This window comes from Pongo abelii, chromosome 11 (genome assembly GCF_028885655.2).
Source record: "Pongo abelii isolate AG06213 chromosome 11, NHGRI_mPonAbe1-v2.0_pri, whole genome shotgun sequence".
NCBI lineage: Eukaryota > Metazoa > Chordata > Mammalia > Primates > Hominidae > Pongo > Pongo abelii.
In genome coordinates this window covers 126847518-126860747 of record NC_071996.2, presented here as the reverse complement: position 1 = coordinate 126860747, position 13230 = coordinate 126847518, and the positions used below count along the sequence as shown (strand labels likewise).

The following is a 13230-nucleotide window of genomic DNA, read 5'->3' as shown; positions in this document are numbered from 1 at the left end:
GCACATTAGCATTAACCAAAGTCCATAATTTACATTAGGGTTTACTCTTAATGTTGTACATTTATTTCCTTGGATTTTAAAAATATTTGTTAAACCACAAGAATGTAACACCTGGTTAAAGATTAAATAAAATCAATATTTTAAGTGTTCAAAGTTAGAAAAATGGAATCAAAGAAATTAACACAATGCTATAACATAAAATGAAGGAACGTTATTCAATCTTGGAATTAGCTAAGCCTTCCCTAAGGAAATAATTTCCAAGCTGAGATACAAGTCTCTGGTGAAGGTAAGAGCACAGTGCACTCCAGAACTGAGATAAACATGGTATGGTTTCAGCAAAAGTAGTGAGAGCAAGGGTGATGAAGCTGCCATGGTAGACATGGGTCAGACAAGGCAGGGCTGCACAAGACTTTATCATATTACAAACTTTATCTCAAGAACAATAGGAAGCCCATGATGGGTGTGATGGGAACCATGATCAAATTGAAAAGATCACCCTCACTAAAACTTGAGGACACATTGAAAGGTGGCAAGAACTGATATGAGAAGCAACTTTGTAGTTGTTCAGGCAATGAATGATTATAGCTTGGATTAGGTTGATGATCATGAAGATGGAGAGAATGAGATAGATCTGATAGACACTCTTGTGACTTCGTAAAGCTACTGTTTATTGGTTATTATATTTTCATATAAGTAGGGAATGTTGAAAAAAATAATATCAGATAGAAAATCACCATCCTGAACCAGGGAAAACTGCTGATATATTTTTAAAGAAAATGTTAATTCATACCAAACATATACAAATATCCTATCCAAAAATTTTGCTATTTTTAGTTACATGCTATAACTTGGTATTTTATTAATGCAATGTATGATATTCCAGCAGAATTACTCAGACTAACGGAAATTCTGCTGTCTTCAACACATAATTTTCTAGATGTCCTTGGCCAAGGACAGCCTGCATAATGAAGGCAGAGACAGCTGGAAGATTTACAGGGGGGTTTTGTGTGCCAGACTTCAGAAGGGGATGCATCACTTTTATCCAAAACTCATTGACCAGAGCTGAATCACAATGCTCTGCCTGGTTGCAAAAGTGGCTAGGAAATATCTTTCATCATAGGAAAGAACAAATTTTGTGGAAGGTTATCTATTCTCAATAAAAAACTTTCTGCATTATTGGAAAATAGATGTATAATCACCATGTTGAAGACCATTATATAGCCATTTAATTCAATCTTAATTGGGGGAAATTTTAAGTTGAAAACTGATGGTGTGTAAACCCACACAAGTGAATACATACAGTTGTTGAAGCACCTGATAACCCCCTAATTCCATTTTTGCCATATTGTCTGACATCTCTTATCATGGTATAATTTTTCTCTGGTCAGAGTGCAGAAACAGCAAGAGTTTAGCAAGGAATATGTTCAAGATTCTCAACTGGCGATCACTGTCAACTCTTTTTCCCTCATGCAAAATACTCTCATTACCCTCTCAAGGTTAATAAAATCTCATCCTATTACCATAACTGGCTCATGTTGGAAGTCCAGGTCTCATTATCTAAATCGTCCCAGGTGTATTTGAGACTCCTCAAGGTGATCGTTCAAGTATAGCTCCTCCAGCAGAGTTTATCTTGATTTGCAGACCTAAGAAGTTAAGAAGTTAAGAGATGATTATCTTCTCTGCATGCCTCCTGCATACAATTTGGAAACATACTGAAACTGCAATAGACATTCCTATTCAAAAAAGAGGAGGAAGACAAGAGGCACATTGTAGTTAGTGGCCCGTAGTATTTCTAAAGTCTAGCCAGGTGCATGTTACCACGTCTTTGATTAGTGCTCAGTTCTTCTCCTTGGCAATGATTCTTTGCCCTCTGGTCTCTTGGCTCTGCTTTTCTGTGTCATCCTCTCTTTTTTTCTTTCTTTCTTTCTCTTTTTAAAATAAGAACGGTCTGTGTTTTTAGCTGAATAGGTTTCTCGACCTTCTTCATGCCCATGAAAGGTTGAAGGCACTGAGTCTCTTTCAATTTTGAACCCTCTTTCCTCTTGTTATTCCAAGTTGGAGTTCCCCCTCACAAAAAGTTTGAAAAAATTGATATTTAAAAATGTATTTAAGTGGTCATCCTAGTGAAAAGATTATTATATTTGCAAGTTTTATCCCCCAAATTTCAGTGTTATTTAAAATTTATATTTCATATGAAGAGAAATTTTTAAAATAAATTTTGAATTACTTTAGTTACATAAGAATATAAAGAATATTATCTGCTCATCTGTCACACACCTCAAACAATAAAAATTTATATAAAGATAGATGAGGCTATCCACTATTTACTTCTTACCAGTCTGTTAGGTTGATGCAAAAGTAACTGTGGTTATGCCAAAGTAATGGCAAAAACCACAGTTACTTTTGCATCAGTCTAATAACTTCCTGCTTTCTTGTTTCACCTAAGGTATTATATATCTAGTTAACACCACAGAATGAGTGCATTCCTGATTTATTTCTTCCAAGCTGCGTAGGCTTGGAAAAATTATTTAACCTCTTTGTGTCTCAGTTTCCTCAGTAATAAAATGGGAAGGTAATATAAATAAATTACATACATACGTATATATAAAGCCAATAAGCTAATAAGTAACTGGTACACAGTAAGTACCATACAGACATTAGCTATTATTATTTTTCAGTGATAAGACAACCAGAAATTTCTAATTTGGTCCTGTTGATGAGATAATTTCTCTTCCACTTAGCTGGTGAGAAGTTGGAATGAAGCAAGTATACTTGTGTTTTATCACCCACTTTTCTCAAATCTACACTTTACAATCTGCAAATACACATTGATTATTGTACTGAATGGTTGGAATCACTTTAGAAGTGATTCCTGGTATTGAAGGGGGAAAGTCAAAGCTCCCACTACCTTGTACTTACCCTGACAACTCAAAGAGAATGTATCCTTTACTTAGGTCCTTCAGTCTCCACCCATCTCCCTTGGGACGACCCTTTCTTCCCATTAAGAGATAACTTGTATGCTAAATCCATCCTTTTTCCTTTCTCTCCATGCAAAGTTACAGGTCTGAGTAATTTAATATGAAGTAGCACCCCAGTAATTCAGCTAGTCATTCACTGAGTGGACCCAAAACAATATGGCAAAAAGCATTTCGGGTTTCAAGGTCAAAGATAGCCAAGGAGCCCTTAGGATCATCTTTTCTTTTCAACATTAACATCGCTGTGGCTTGTAGAAATATCTTTTATGTAAAATGGTAGACTGGTTAGATTAGCATACATGCACATTTGACATAAAGAGTCAACTTCTGAATAGCTACATCTAAACACACGCTGAAAAACAGAGCTATTCTCTCACTTATTTTGGCCTCTCCTTTGACTGAAATTTAAAAATAATTCTGGTGATAATTTACAAGGAAAGTATCATGTGGAAAATTCATTCAATGTGTAACTCATGAGCAAATTATTATAACAAATAAAAAGGAGTCAGAAGAGCTGAAGTGATACAGATGTCACCAATTTGGCAAATTTTATTTTTAAGAAACCACAGTATTTACAGTTTTGTACATAATTGGGTAATGGCCATGGAAGTCTTATTTTCTATCCAGAGATTTTCTGATTATCTCAAGTAGCCTAGTATAATGATTAAGAATATGGGGTCTGAAGTCATACTCCTTAGATTTAACGGGGGTTATGCCATTTACTAGCTGTAACAAACACTGACAATGCTCCGCTCAGATTCTCTTAGATTTTTCTGAGAGATATCTTCCAGCTTCAGTGTCCTTTTCTTCAGAAGACTACCCTTGAGGGGTACTAGAGCCTCTTGTGAGAACTGGTAGGAAACTGGAGGTGCTGGATAGTTTATCTGCCTAGGGTGGCATGGCCATCACTCACTGAGACAGATGGTAAAAGCCCAGATCTACTGCCTTGAAGTTGGACAAACTGTGCAATTTATGCTCAGAAGATTCCCTCCTGATCGGACTTAGGCTCACACTTAATTGAAATTGCACCATTGCTTGGCTTCTTCCCCTATGTTTTCTGCTTTCTCTACTTTCTTACTCATTAATCCTGAAAGCACTTTCTTAAGAAATCACTTGCACAAACAAATTCTCCTCTTGGGGCTCTTCTGTGAAATCTGACCTAATACACTCTCTAGGTGATTTTGGGTAAACAGCTTAACTACTATGTTGAATTGAGTTTCTTCACTTGTAAAATGGAGGAATGATAGGGTCGTCATAAGAAATAATAGAAGATAAAGTTTTTAAAGAACACAGGGCACTGCTTGGCTCATGGTTAGCATACGAAATGTTAACTACTCATTTTGAGGCAAAGCACTTAAAAATTATTGAGCTTAAATATGAGTCATGAATTTCTTTTTCTCAAAATGATTAGTATTCCAAATTTTCTGGCCTTTCCTAAAATAAAAAATAGCTTCTAGCAGTATGTTACCTTGCAGATATTTCTAAAATTTATAAACACACTTAATCTGTCCTTTCATGGTAAAAATATCATGTTAACAAAAAGGGAAAAACACATGCAATGGAAAGGGTATTTTGAAAAAGGATAGTAAAAGTATTTTTATCAGTATTGCTGAAAGTAATGTAAAGTGTCATTAATTAAAATTTACACAACTGAATATTTACAAACGTGGGACAGAATTTTCTATTAAACAATTTTCCAAAGAATTTCAGTGGCTTATTATTTCTTTTTAAAAATATTTCCATTTGTGTCTAAGCTTCTCTATGAGATATTTTCTAAACTGTAGCATCCATTACAACAATTATTAGATAAACTTTCAAATCTTCAAATTGCTGTAAGACAAAGTATTAATTCATGATTTTCAAAAGATACATTTAAACTATTGAATTCAATACTTAGGATATTAACTATTGGTTTCAACACCTAAAATATTATTTTAGTGAGAAAAAATATTTTATAATATAAAATATATAATTTAATATATGAAAATTCTTTATTTAATCTTTATTTAGTCCTTACTAAATTTATTTTTGTATATGGTATATAATTTTGTTATCATTATATAAATATGACTTCCAAATCATTTAAATAGAGAGATAATGAATAGATAAAGAAACAAATACTTGTATAATTTTTTCTCTTCAAAAGTTTGTGGGATCAAAAGTTTGGTGAAGAAGCCAGTTGGCTTATGCAGAGTTTTCTTGCTCTAGGGAGATCCTTCAAGCAATCACTATGTCAACAGACACAGATGTTTTCCTTTCATCATATGCTGAAGATCACAGATCCAAACTTATTCAAAAAGCTATAGACGCACTATTCTTCTCCCGTTGGACTGGCAGGTTTTATAGCAATTGTTGCATATGGATTCGACAAATTGAAGAGCAGGAGAAATTCTAAAATGTCCTTTCACCTGATCCACATGTGCAGGGCAGTCAGAGGCTTTGTTGCAGGAGCAATGACTGTTAGTATGGGCTACTCCACGTATTGGAACTTCTAGGCAAAACCTAAGCCTTAAAAGAAGGGATGCTGTCTTGCTCTTGGAGCAGCTTGCTCTAGTAGACATCTCATTATTGAAGATGTATGTTTATGTTGAAAATAAATTATTTGAGTGGGTTCAGATGATGATATGGTATTTTGAATATTGGCTTCCTTTCTTGCAGGCTTGATTTGCCTGGTGACCAAATTATGAGTGACTAGTTCACTAACGAGGTCATTCAGGGGAGTCAAATTAACACAAAGAAACACATCACCTAAATGCACTTGATGGTGTTAAAATGTCCACTTTCTTAAACTGTTAAGATGAAATTAGTTCTCAAGAAGATAGCAGGCCAAACCTGAAGCACTCCCAGTTTGCTGCAGAATCTTGCATGCTTTGGATGTTATATAAGAGTCCTTTTTACTCATTATTTTAACTTTTTAATGTCTGTCTTGTGGACTGGCTGACTCATTTAGAACTCTTTGAAAAAGTCCGTGGAATATAACTTGTAAAACCTCCCACAACTGAGAGTATGTGCGTGTGTTTAAATTAAATGTAGAAAGCTTAAAATGCAGCTGCAGAGTAGTAGTATTGATTTCAGAATCACAATTGTAAACATAAAAATAATTTGATTATGAATTAGTTTAGCTCTTTTATAATTGCAGAATTGAGAATTATATTTTTGCTTCTGTTATAGTAGAATAATTTTTGTCCTCTTGAAATGGAAATATGTATTTTAAGTGCTCATACAAAGGTAAAGTGAAAAACACTTTTTAAAAAGTTTGATGAACTAGGCTGTTCTTAAAAATTCTGAAGATCCAAAAGAATGATCTAAATATAACAGTGAAAAAACAGAGATTATCAGAGTGGATAACAAAATGAGACCCAAGTATAAGTTGTCTACAAAAAACCATTTTAGATATAAATATTTAGATAGTTTAAAAATAAAGCAATGAAGAAACATATATACCATGGTAACACTAATTAAAAGATATCTAGATAAACTACATTAATTTTAGCCAAAGCAGACTTCAGGACAAGAAAAATTATTCAGAGTAAGAGAGTCATCATACAGTAATAAAGGAGTAAGTTCTCTAAGACTGCATAAAAATTCTAAATCTGCATGCTCCTGAAAACAGATCATCAAACTATATGAGACAAAACTTAAGTGAAAAAAAAAAAAAAGCAAATCCACTATTATACTGGAGATTATAGTAGTTGGAAATCTCAACACCTCTTTGTTGGTAATTGATAGGGACAATAGGCAGAAAATAAGTAAAGATATAGATAACTTGTACATAACTATTAATCAACTTGATTTAATTAACATTTATAGACTACTTATCCTACTACAACAAAATACACAATTTTTTGAAACTTGCATGGAACATTCACCAAGATAGACCACATTATATGCTAGGAAAGACGCCTTTAAAACTCTGAAAAACTAGAAATCATACAAAGTATTTTCTCAGATCACAATGGAATTAAACTAGAAATCAAGAAAAAAAGGGTACTCGGAGTATTTTCAACTATTTTAAAATTGAACAAAAACACTTCTAGATAACTCATGGAATAAAGAAAAGGTATCAAGAGAAAAGACTTTTAAAACTGAACTAAATAAAGATAAAAAATTATCAAAATGTGTGGGTAAAGTGAAAGCATTGCTTAGAGTGAAGTTTATAGCATTTCATGCATATATTAAAAAAGAAGAAATATCTGAGATCAGTAATAAGCTTTCACCTTAGGAAACTAAAAAAAGAACATTTTAAGCATAATTTATACAGAAGAAAAAATAATAAAAATTAGAGCAGAAATTAATTAAATTTAAAAACAGGGTAACAACAGAGAAAATCCATAGCTTGTTCCTTGAAAAGATAAACAAAATTAATAAGCTTCTAGTCAGATTAACCAATAAACAAAGAACACAAAAATTACCAATATCAGAAATGAAAGAGGGGTCATTGCTACTGATTCCATGAATATAAAAATATAATAAATAAAAACTAAGAATAACTTTATGCCTACAAGTTAAATGAAATGACCAATTATTTGAAAGACACAAACTACTGAAATGTACACAAAGAGAAAGAGATAACCTGAATAAGCTCTGTATATTTTAAAGAAATGAGACTAATAATAATATTCCAAAAAAGAAAGCTCCAGACCCAGATGGTTTCATGGTGAGTTTTACTGAACATTTATGCAAGAAATAATATCAATTATTCACAATATCTTCCAGAAACAGAAGCCAAAAAACACTTTATAACTCATTTGATGAGCCAGCATTACTTTAGTATCAAAACCAGCTAAAGACATTACAATAAAGGCTAACTAGAGACTAATATCTCTTATAATCATAGACACAAAAATTCTCACCAAAGTATCAGCAAATCAAATCTAATAATGTATAAAAAGAATAGTACACAATGACCAAGTGAAATGCATTCCAATTTGAAAAATCAATCAATGTGATCCACTAGGAAAACATGTTAAAGAAGAAAAATCATGTGATCACATTAATTGATGCAGAAAACACCTTTGAAAGAATCCAACACATCATCATGATAAAAACTCAGAAGAATCCAGGAATAGAAGGGAGCTTGATAAAAACTATCTACAAAAGACCTTGATGCTAATATTATACTTAATAGTGAGAAAATGGATGCTTTTCCCTGAAGATCAGGAACAAAGGTAAGGATATCGTTTGTTAACATTTCTATTCAATATTGTACTGGAAATACTAGCTAGTATTATAAGACAAGAAAAAGTAAACTAAGATATACATACTGGACAGAAAAAAATAAAACTACCTTTCTTCACAGATGACATGACTGTTTATGTAGAGCACCACAAACAATCAACAACCAATAAATACCAGAACTAATAAGTTAGTTTAGTAAGGTGAAAGGATACAAAATTCATAAACAAAGTCAATTCTTATTTTATATACCAACAATTGTAATTAGAAATTTTTAAAAATTACAATATCACACAAAAATTTCTTAGATATAAAACAACCAAAATTTTTACAGAACCTATGCAAAAAAACAAGGACAAACAAACACTGCAAAACAATGATAAAAGAAACTGGATAAAATCTAAGTAAATGCAGATATTTTATGTGCACATGAGTTGAAAGGCTATAGCTGTCGATTTTTTTTCCCATTCAACCTATACATTTAATGTTATCCCAATCAAAATCTCAGCAAGCAATTTTGTAGGTATCATCAAGCTCATTCTAAAGTTTATATGAAAAGGCAAAGGACCCAGAATAGTCAACACAATACTGAAGAATAGAGAACTCATAGCACCTGATTTCAAGAGTTAATATAAAGATTAAGTAAAAAAGATGATGTGGTGTTGGCAAAAGAATGGGTACATAGATCAAAGGAACAGAATTGAGAGGCTAGAAATTAGGTCACACCAATACAGTAAACTGATTTTTGAAAAAGGTGGAAAGGCAATTCAAAGGAGAAAGGACAGTATTTTTAATAAATAGTACTGAAACAATTAAAATTTCATACCTTAGAAAACTCATCTAGACACAGACATTACATCCTCCACAAATATTAACTCAAGATCCATCATAGACCTAAATATCAAATGCAAAACTATAAACATTCTAGAAGAAAACATGAGAAAAAATATTTATTTGATCTTGGGTTTGGTAATGCATTTTAGATACATCACCAAATTCATAATTTATAAAATGAAAAATTGATATGTTGGACTTTACTAAAATTAAAAATGTCTGCTCTGTGAAAAACACCATTAAGAGAATAAAAAGACAAGCCACAGACTGGAAGAAAACACTTACTAAAATTATCTGATAAAGGGATTGGTATCTGCATTGGTATCCGAAATTATTCAAAGTAATCAGTGAAAAAATAAACAACCCAATTAAAAAATTGGCAAAATATCTGACCAGACATCTCATCAAAAAAGATGTACAGATGACAAGTAACATATAAAAACATGTTCATGTTCAATTCATTTGTCATTTGGGAAATGCAAATTAAAACAACAATGAAATGCTACCATATAACTGATTTAATGGAAAAAAAATAAAAACACAGAAAAACATTTAGTGCTATAAATTTCCCTCTACACACTGCTTTGAATGTGTCCCAGAGATTAAGCCCACAAGAGAAAGCAGGAAAGATCCAAAATTGACACCCTAACATCACAATTAAAAGAACTAGAAAAGCAAGAGCAAACACATTCAAAAGCTAGCAGAAGGCAAGAAATAACTAAAATCAGAGGAGAACTGAAGGAAATAGAGACACAAAAAACCCTTCAAAAAATTAATGAATCCAGGAGCTGGTTTTTTGAAAGGATCAACAAAATTGATAGACCGCTAGCAAGACTAATAAAGAAGAAAAGAGAGAAGAATCAAATAGATGCAATAAAAAATGATAAAGGGGATATCACCACCGATCCCACAGAAATACAAACTACCATCAGAGAATACTACAAACACCTCTACGCAAATAAACTAGAAAATCTAGAAGAAATGGATAAATTCCTCGACACATACACCCTCCCAAGACTAAACCAGGAAGAAGTTGAATCTCTGAATAGACCAATAACAGGATCTGAAATTGTGGCAATAATCAATAGCTTACCAACCAAAAAGAGTCCAGGACCAGATGGATTCACAGCCAAATTCTACCAGAGGTACAAGGAGGAACTGGTACCATTCCTTCTGAAACTATTCCAATCAATAGAAAAAGAGGGAATCCTCCCTAACTCATTTTATGAGGCCAGCATCATCCTGATACCAAAGCCGGGCAGACACAACCAAAAAAGAGAATTTTAGACCAATATCCTTGATGAACATTGATGCAAAAATCCTCAATAAAATACTAGCAAACTGAATCCAGCAGCACATCAAAAAGCTTATCCACCACAATCAAGTAGGCTTCATCCGTGGGATGCAAGCCTGGTTCAATATACGCAAATCAATAAATGTAATCCAGTATATAAACAGAACCAAAGACAAAAACCACATGATTATCTCAATAGATGCAGAAAAGGCCTTTGAAAAATTCAACAACCCTTCATGCTAAAAACTCTCAATAAATTAGGTATTGATGGGACATATCTCAAAATAATAAGAGCTATCTATGACAAACCCACAGCCAATATCATACTGAATGGGCAAAAACTGGAAGCATTCCCTTTGAAAACTGGCACAAGACAGGGATGCCCTCTCTCACCACTCCTATTCAACATAGTGTTGGAAGTTCTGGCCAGGGCAATTAGGCAGGAGAAGGAAATAAAGGGTATTCAATTAGGAAAAGAGGAAGTCAAATTGTCCCTGTTTGCAGATGACATGATTGTATATCTAGAAAACCCCATTGTCTCAGCCCAAAATCTCCTTAAGCTGATAAGCAACTTCAGCAAAGTCTTGGGATACAAAATCAATGTACAAAAATCACAAGCATTCTTATACACCGATAACAGACAGACAGCCAAATCATGAGTGAACTCCCATTCACAATTGCTTCAAAGAGAATAAAATACCTAGGAATCCAACTTACAAGGGATGTGAAGGACCTCTTCGAGGAGAAATACAAACCACTTCTCAGTGAAATAAAAGAGGATACAAGCAAATGGAAGAACATTCCATGCTCATGGGTAGGAAGAATCAATATCGTGAAAATGGCCATACTGCCCAAGGTAATTTATAGATTCAATGCCATCCCCATCAAGCTACCAATGACTTTCTTCACAGAATTGGAAAAAACTACTTTAAAGTTCGTATGGAACCAAAAAAGAGCCCGCATCACCAAGTCAATCCTAAGCCAAAAGAACAAAGCTGGAGGCATCACACTACCTGACTTCAAACTATACTACAAGGCTACAGTAACCAAAACAGCATGGTACTGGTACCAAAACAGAGATATAGATCAATGGAACAGAACAGAGCCCTCAGAAATAACGCCGCATATCTACAACTATCTGATCTTTGAGAAACCTGACAAAAACAAGCAATGGGGAAAGGATTCCCTATTTAGTAGATGGTGCCAGGAAAACTGGCTAGCCATATGTAGAAAGCTGAAACTGGATCCCTTCCTTACACCTTATACAAAAATTAATTCAAGATGGATTAAAGACTTCAACGTCAGACCTAAAACCATAAAAATCCTAGAAGAAAACCTAGGCATTACCATTCAGGACATAGGCATGGGCAAGGACTTCATGTCTAAAACACCAAAAGCAATGGCAACAAAAGCCAAAATTGACAAATGGGATCTAATTAAACTAAAGAGCTTCTGCACAGCAAAAGAAACTACCATCAGAGTGAACAGGTAACCTACAGAATGGGAGAAAATTTTCACAACCTACTCATCTGACAAAGGGCTAATATCCAGAATCTACAATGAACTCAAACAAATTTACAAGAAAAAAACAAACAACCCCACCCAAAAGCTGGTGAAGGACATGAACAGACACTTCTCAAAAGAAGACATTTATGCAGCCAAAAAACACATGAAAAAATGTTCACCATCACTGGCTATCAGAGAAATGCAAATCAAAACCACAATGAGATACCATCTCACACCAGTTAGAATGGCAATCATTAAAAAGTCAGGAAACAACAGGTGCTGGAGAGGATGTGGAGAAATAGGAACACTTTTACACTGTTGGTGGGACTGTAAACTAGTTCAACCATTGTGGAAGTCAGTGTGGCGATTCCTCAGGGATCTAGAACTAGAAATTCCATTTGACCCAGCCATCCCATTACTGGGTATATACCCAAAGGACTATAAATCATGCTGCTATAAAGACACATGCACACGTATGTTTATTGTGGCTCTATTCACAATAGCAAAGACTTGGAACCAACCCAAATGTCCAACAATGATAGACTGGATTAAGAAAATGTGGCACATATACACCATGGAATACTATGCAGCCATAAAAAATGATGAGTTCATGTCCTTTGTAGGGACATGGATGAAATTGGAAATCATCATTCTCAGTAAACTATCACAAGAACAAAAAACCAAACACTGCATATTCTCACTCATAGGTGGGAATTGAACAATGAGAACACATGGACACAGGAAGGGGAACATCACACTCTGGGGACTGTTGTGGGGTGGGGGGAGGGGGGAGAGATAGCATTAGGAGATATACCTAATGCTAAATGACGAGTTAATGGGTGCAGCACACCAGCATGGCACATGTATACATATGTAACTAACCTGCACAGTGTGCACATGTACCCTAAAACTTAAAGTATAATAATAATAATAAGAAGAAGAAGAAGTCTTAAGAAAAGTCTTAAAGAAGTCTTAAGGCAAGTACTTTCTTGCATTTGGCTGTTTCCAGTACTGATGTTTTAGTTGTATCAAGAGTTTCTTCATCAATTTAAAAGAGAAAGGAAACTAACAAAATTAAAGTATCTTTGCATTTCTTTAGTATATTTCGGTATTCAAAGTTTTTTTTGTTTTTTTGTTTTGTTTTGCTTTGAGTTTTCTTTCATTATTCCCCCTACATTTTATCTTCCATCTTCTTTTGAGTCTCTCAAGTTTTTTGATTTGAAATTCCTCATTTTTATTATTTAGTCATTTCATGATTCTCTTCATATCGCTTATGTTTTATTTTAAATTCTCTCACAATTTTCTGGTTTATTGTAATCTAGTTTTTCATAATTAAAACTTTATAAATTCATTATTGGGGCCTCTTAACTTTTAGTATCTCTGGTATTAGCTTTCTTTCTCCCTTTTTATTCTTAATTATTTAAAATGTCAATTCTTACTTTTTAA

General features: G+C 33.6%; 1 pseudogene; it reads left to right on the top strand.

The window, feature by feature from the left end:
• The first annotated feature begins 5190 nt into the window (after window positions 1–5190).
• LOC100447575 (HIG1 domain family member 1A, mitochondrial-like) lies at window positions 5191–5488 on the top strand (annotated as a pseudogene).
• Window positions 5489–13230: the final 7742 nt, after the last annotated feature.